The following is a 5,893-nucleotide window of genomic DNA, read 5'->3' on the forward strand; positions in this document are numbered from 1 at the left end:
TGTTCACAGCAGTAAAACCCTAACTAATACACTAGGGAAGAGGGGATAAAGAGAAAAGGAGGGAGAGAGAAAGCAGCATCTATGGCCCAGGCAGGCAGTGCGAGATTCCCTCCTGCATAGGGCAGTGGGTGGGGGAAAGAAGGAGGTCTTTGGTGTTCATCTGAAGTTTCAAGTCTAGATGATTAAATAGCTGTTGACATCATCAGCAAATGAAGGGCATTTTTGGGAGGGTTGGGTTGGGGGAGGATTGAGTTCTGAGCATTCTCACAGGATGGTAGGAAGAGGCCCAGGGGCCAGGAGCCCAGAAGAGTGGGTTGGGAGTCTTCAGGAGGTAGGCGATTAAGGAAGCCATGAAGGCGGACAGTTAGCCCTCAGATGAGAGGGTCGTCACCCACACCAAGTAACCAGAAAGCAGCAGCTAGGAAACAAGCCGCCAGAATAGCCAGGAATGCATCTGAAATGGTCAAAGGCAGGAAGAAAAGGAGAGAGACAGCTGAAAGTGCTAAGTAACAGATCAGCCACAAAGACATTCCTCAGGGAGAAAGGGCTTAAGAGGAAAGAGGAACGAAGGCAGGAATAGAGGAAGGAGGGGACAGTGTGTTTATAACTTCATAGTCAGGACACTCAGTCAGGGGACAGTCTTCCCAAGGTGCTTGGAGCTAGAGAAAGAGCCCCTCTCATTTGAAACCAGTCTTGACTGCTCTGGAATGAGTCAAAATGGCAGACTGGATGGCGATACAACATCTGCCCTTTTCCCTTTCTGCCTTTGTAACCAGTCATTCACCACCCATGATGGTTTAAGTAAATCATTTGTTTTGGCATACCAATTGATAGGGCCTAGCAGTGAGTCAAGGAATCTCAAGCCTTTATGGTCCAAGAGGAGGCCTCGCTTCCAGCCGAGGGATTAGGGCTTGGTCTCTGCTTCTTGGGATCCTATCTTTGGAGAAGTTGAAGAGAAAGAACCATCCAGACAGTTGGGGAAGGAAGAGGAGTCACATGGCCTGGGCACAGGGGCAAGGCAGTTTCCAGCAGCACTGAGTGTGGCTCCATCAGACTGGAGAGCTGCATCCACCTTCCTCCTGCCCACATGGCTCAGGGAGGCTGTCTGGAGTAAGGACTCCAAAACTGCAACACGCAAAGCCAATATGGCTTACCTAGGGTTGACAGGAGAATTTAATGAGATCACTACTGTCACCAACATCTGTCTCAATTAGGGTTTCTATTGCTGTGAAGAGACACTGTGCCCAAGGCAACTCTTACGAAAGAAAACATTTAATTGGGGCTGGCTTACAGTTTCAGAGGTTTAGTTCATTACTGTCATGGTGAGAAACATACAGGCAGACATGGTGCTGGAGAAGGAGCTGAGAGTTCTCCATCTTAATTCATAGGCAGCCATAAAAGAACTTCCATACTGGGTGTGCCTTGGGCATAGGAGACCTCAAAGCCCAACCCCAGTGACCACTTCCTACAACAAGGCCACACCTACTCCAACAAGGCCACACCTCCTAATACTACCACTCCCTATGGGCCTATGGAGGCCAATTTCTTTCAAACCACCACATCACCTGACTAGAGTTGGGCAACAGAGTCCGTTTAATCATAACCTCCCATGAACCAAGGCTCACTTTTCCTGCATCTTATGAGAAGGTCCAGGAGAAGCCCCATCTATTTGTCCAACGTCGTGCAGTAAGAAAGTCATTAGCCAGCAATGAAACTGCTTCCTCATTCCGATTTTAACCTCCAGGTTGAAGTTCTTAGCCCAGACCACACACCTGTGACCAACAGCCTAGGCTGGGCTAGCCTAGGCTAGGCAGGGCTGGGCTGGGCTAGGCTAGGCTATGGCTGGCAGGGCTAGGCTAGGCAGGGCTGGGCTGGGCTAGGCTAGGCTATGGCTGGCAGGGCTAGGCTAGGCAGGGCTGGGCTGGGCTAGGCTAGGCTATGGCTGGCAGGGCTAGGCTAGGCAGGGCTGGGCTGGGCTAGGGACTGCTGCTACAATTGAAGCCAACATCACAATGGAACCACACAGTCCATTCCCTTACCCATGCTACACGTCCGTCCGGCTCAGGTGGCAAAGTCTAGCCCTTGTGGTGAGAGGATGAAGGGCCCCTGAGGTGAGGTGGGGCAGGAAGGGGAGGGTGAGAAGCAGTTCTACCAGCCGACCGTGATGCACTTTAGTCTTTTCCTTTGCCAAGCTATGGCACCAGGAAGTAAAACCGACCTTTGTCTGAAGGTACAAATAAACCATTCCTTAACGCCCCCTCCCCCCTAAAGAGACTGCACAGCTCACTAAGTGCTGGCTGGCTGGCTGCGATAACCAGTGCTGACCAGATGGAGCGAACTGGGTCTAACCCAGCTCCATTTACAAGCGTTTTGAGCTTTGCAAACATAAGCAATATTCATCTGCCTGAAGCCCTGAGAGCCTCCGCATTGCTAATTCTGCGAGTCAGGCTTTTCTCTATGAAGTCTGTCTCTTGCCAAGAGACCACAAAAGATTCTGGTTATAGGACCCAAGGGGTTCCTGAAAAAATGGAATGACTGTCTTCCGATCGCAGTCACCCACCCCAGGCCACCCTTTTATGGGGGTTCTCATTTTAATCCTCCTTGAGGTTTTATTGCTTAGTTCTTCCGTAAGGATGTATGAAGCACACACAGAAATATGACAAACCTGTGTGATGGGAAGTTCTCTAAACCATTTGTAAGTGTCCACTTCAGTGGCACCAATGAATACCCTGAAGGTATTCATTGACACAAATACCCATTTCCTGAACGTTTTACAACCTGAATCAAAACTGTGTCTGTTAAGCAGTAGGTTCTCACAGATGTGCACATTCTTATCCTCACTTCAAAGGGTTAAACACTTAGCCAACAACTGCATAAAACTGAGTGGCTTGGGGGTGGGGTGGATAGAGAGATGGCTCAGTGGTCAGAATGTGTTTTGCTTTTGAGGATCCAAGCATGCACATTGGGCAGCTCACAGACACATGGGACTTCAGCTGCAGAGACCCCATTTCCTTGGGGTCTTCAGGGGCACCTACACTCATGTGCACACACTGCCCTCCCTCCATATACATATAATTACAAGAAATAAAAAAACAACTTCAAAAAGCAGGATGAGTGACAGATGGGTTTTGTGACCTTAGAACCCATGACTTTCTTGCTGTCTAGACTTCTGTATAAGAGCTTCATTTCTAGGATACCATACACCAGCTGAATAAATGGAGAAGAGAAACCACAGGACTATCCTGATGGATACATGGATGTTATTAGATAAAACCCAGCTTCCTCTCATCACTAAGATGTGAACAAATTAGATACAGGAAGAAAATTCTTTATCGCTGCAATGACCTATGTTGGTATTCTCATCATCAATGACACTGAGGGAGGAGGATGGTGAGTTTGAAGCCAGATTGATCAATATCATGAGTTCCAGGCCAGCCCGGCCAACTAATGTCACCCTGTCTAAAAACCCAACAAATTTTAAAAGGAAAGAAAGGATAAACTTTACATAACAGAAGCCATATGTGACAAGCTAACAGCCAACATACCAGGAAGGGCTGGAATCTGCCTAAGAGGAAAAGAGTAAGAATTCCAACCTTCACCACTTTTATTCACCACTTTTATTCAAGAACTCCCAGCCAGAACAATCAGGCAAAAGGAAGGGAAAAAAAAAAAAAAAAAAAAAAAAAAAAAAAAAAAAAAAGGACATTACAACTGGAGAGCAGAAAGTTGCCACTCTGCAGGTCACATGTCTTGGGGACCCCTGCAAACCCCATGACCAGCAGAGTAATGACCCGAGTGGAGCAAGAAGGAAATCCCGTTCAACATGACGCAGGCAGTGTTGGTTCAAACTTCTAGAGTCTGACACCAAGCAATTCATTTTAGACAGATTTAAATTTAGTTCAACCTTGGAAAAGAAAAGTTTTCCCCAGTGATGATAATCAGAATAAAGCTTAAGATTCGACTGTATCAGAACTCTATTGGAAATTAAACATGACCTCTTCCATAGGAAGGGGTTCTATGGCTTAAGAGCCTGGTGGGGTCTCTAGGTCATCACAGAGGTCATCAAGCTACAACGTATGTGTAAGTACATGGGACAAGTTCCCTATAGATGGATTCTATTGGCAGAGAAACAATGCTAAAGATAAGGCCTGTGGGAGGGGATGAGGAGCCTGGGACCAACATAATAGCCTGAGGGATTCGGGTGTGGCCTGACCCTACAGATAGCACAGATCACCAGCAGGGTAACTGTCCACTCCCAGCTTTCCAGGCAGAAAACAGATATGCATCGCTACTGCTGAGGAGATAACCTTGCAAGTTTAACCTTCCTGGTTTCCATAGTGTCAACCTGTAAGTGTCCACACCAGAAGGGGTTACATAGCAAGTATCGAGCATTTCAGACATTTACATTATGATTCATAACAGTAGCAAAATTAAAGCTATGAAGTAGCAATGAAACCATTTTATGGATGGCAGTCATTACCACATGAGAAACTGTATTAAAGGGTTGAAGCATGAGGAAAGTTGAGGCTCACTGCCCTAGTGTTTATCTGTGAGAACAAGGACCTCCTGCCCTCTACAACATGACTGTGCATGGAGAAGAACCCCAGAGACTCCATTAAAGCAGTATTATTAGAACATTGGCAAAGTTATGAAGTACAATTATCAGCATGGCTATCAAGTGCTGATAGTGTATCAACCCAAACAAAAGTCAAGAAAGCAACCCCATCTACAATATCTACAAAATACCAAGGTATGATGAACGAGATAAAGTTTCGCTAGTGAAAAGCTTAATAAGTGAGCTCCAGGACAGCCAGGGCTATACAGAGAAACCCTGTCTCAAAAAACCAAAACAAACAAACAAACAAACAAAAAAGCTTAATTGAAAAGAAGCCATCATAAGCAATTGGAAAGACATGAGTTCCTAGGTTAGAGTGGCCAGCACTGCTAGCTAGACTGTCCATACAACCAGAGCAATCTACAGATTCAGTGTCCCCTATTAAAACACTAAAGATGTCTTCTCTCTCTCTCTCTCTCTCTCTCTCTCTCTCTCTCTCTCTCTCTCTCTGTTATTTATGAAACCTCAAAGTCAGAAAACAAACAGAAAACCTTTCAGTTATCTGAGAGGAAGGAACCTCAATTGAAAAACATGCGAAGATGCTAGACCCCACCACCACGTCTGGCATTTTGTTTATAGTTAATTTAAACCAAGGATATTTTCACAAGAGCCTTGAAGACACTTGCGCTCCCACTGAGCAATCTCAAGCAGTCCTACAGAATCTGTGTGCTGGGGGTCACCAGGTGCCACATAGGAAGCCCATTTGCTTGCTCTGGCTCCTAATGGCTGATGATTGCCCAGGAAGTAGTATGGAGAACAGTTGCCTATGATGTCACTGCCAAGGCTCTCAGGACAGGCTGTGCCCTGACCACACTGAGGGAACTGCTGCTCTCAGCAGCCTCTGCCTGCTGCTCTGGTGGAGGAGGTACGTGATGGCCAGCCTGAAACCTGTCTGTCAGCATCATCTCCAGCAGCAGGTAGGGTTTGTTCCAGGTACCTGAAGTGCCACTGAGATGGTCACATGCCCCAGATCCAACATCTCTCCTTTGCTCCCACTTTCTGCAATGACAGAAACTGGTCTAGGTTCATCAGCAGCCCTGACAGCTCAATTTGACACAACCAAGAAATATATCTTTGTCCTCTTTCCAATAAACAAACACTAAGTGTTGGCTCTTCAGAAACCACCCACAGCAATCCACATCACAGCCAGGGCTTCTCCCCAAACACCAACAAGAGGCACTGTCACAGCTTTCCACCCAGACCCCAAGCTGGGTATCTGGTTCATATTTTTATAAATTGGATCTAGAATATACATGCTACAGATTTTACAAAACAAAC

At 46.5% G+C, this 5,893-nt stretch overlaps 1 pseudogene; it reads left to right on the top strand.

Annotated features, from left to right (window-relative positions):
• The first annotated feature begins 3,340 nt into the window (after positions 1 to 3,340).
• Positions 3,341 to 5,893, top strand: part of LOC110293371 — a 10,454-nt pseudogene continuing 7,901 nt past the window's right edge.

This window comes from Mus caroli, chromosome 4 (assembly GCF_900094665.2).
Source record: "Mus caroli chromosome 4, CAROLI_EIJ_v1.1, whole genome shotgun sequence".
In the NCBI taxonomy this organism is placed as follows: domain Eukaryota; kingdom Metazoa; phylum Chordata; class Mammalia; order Rodentia; family Muridae; genus Mus; species Mus caroli.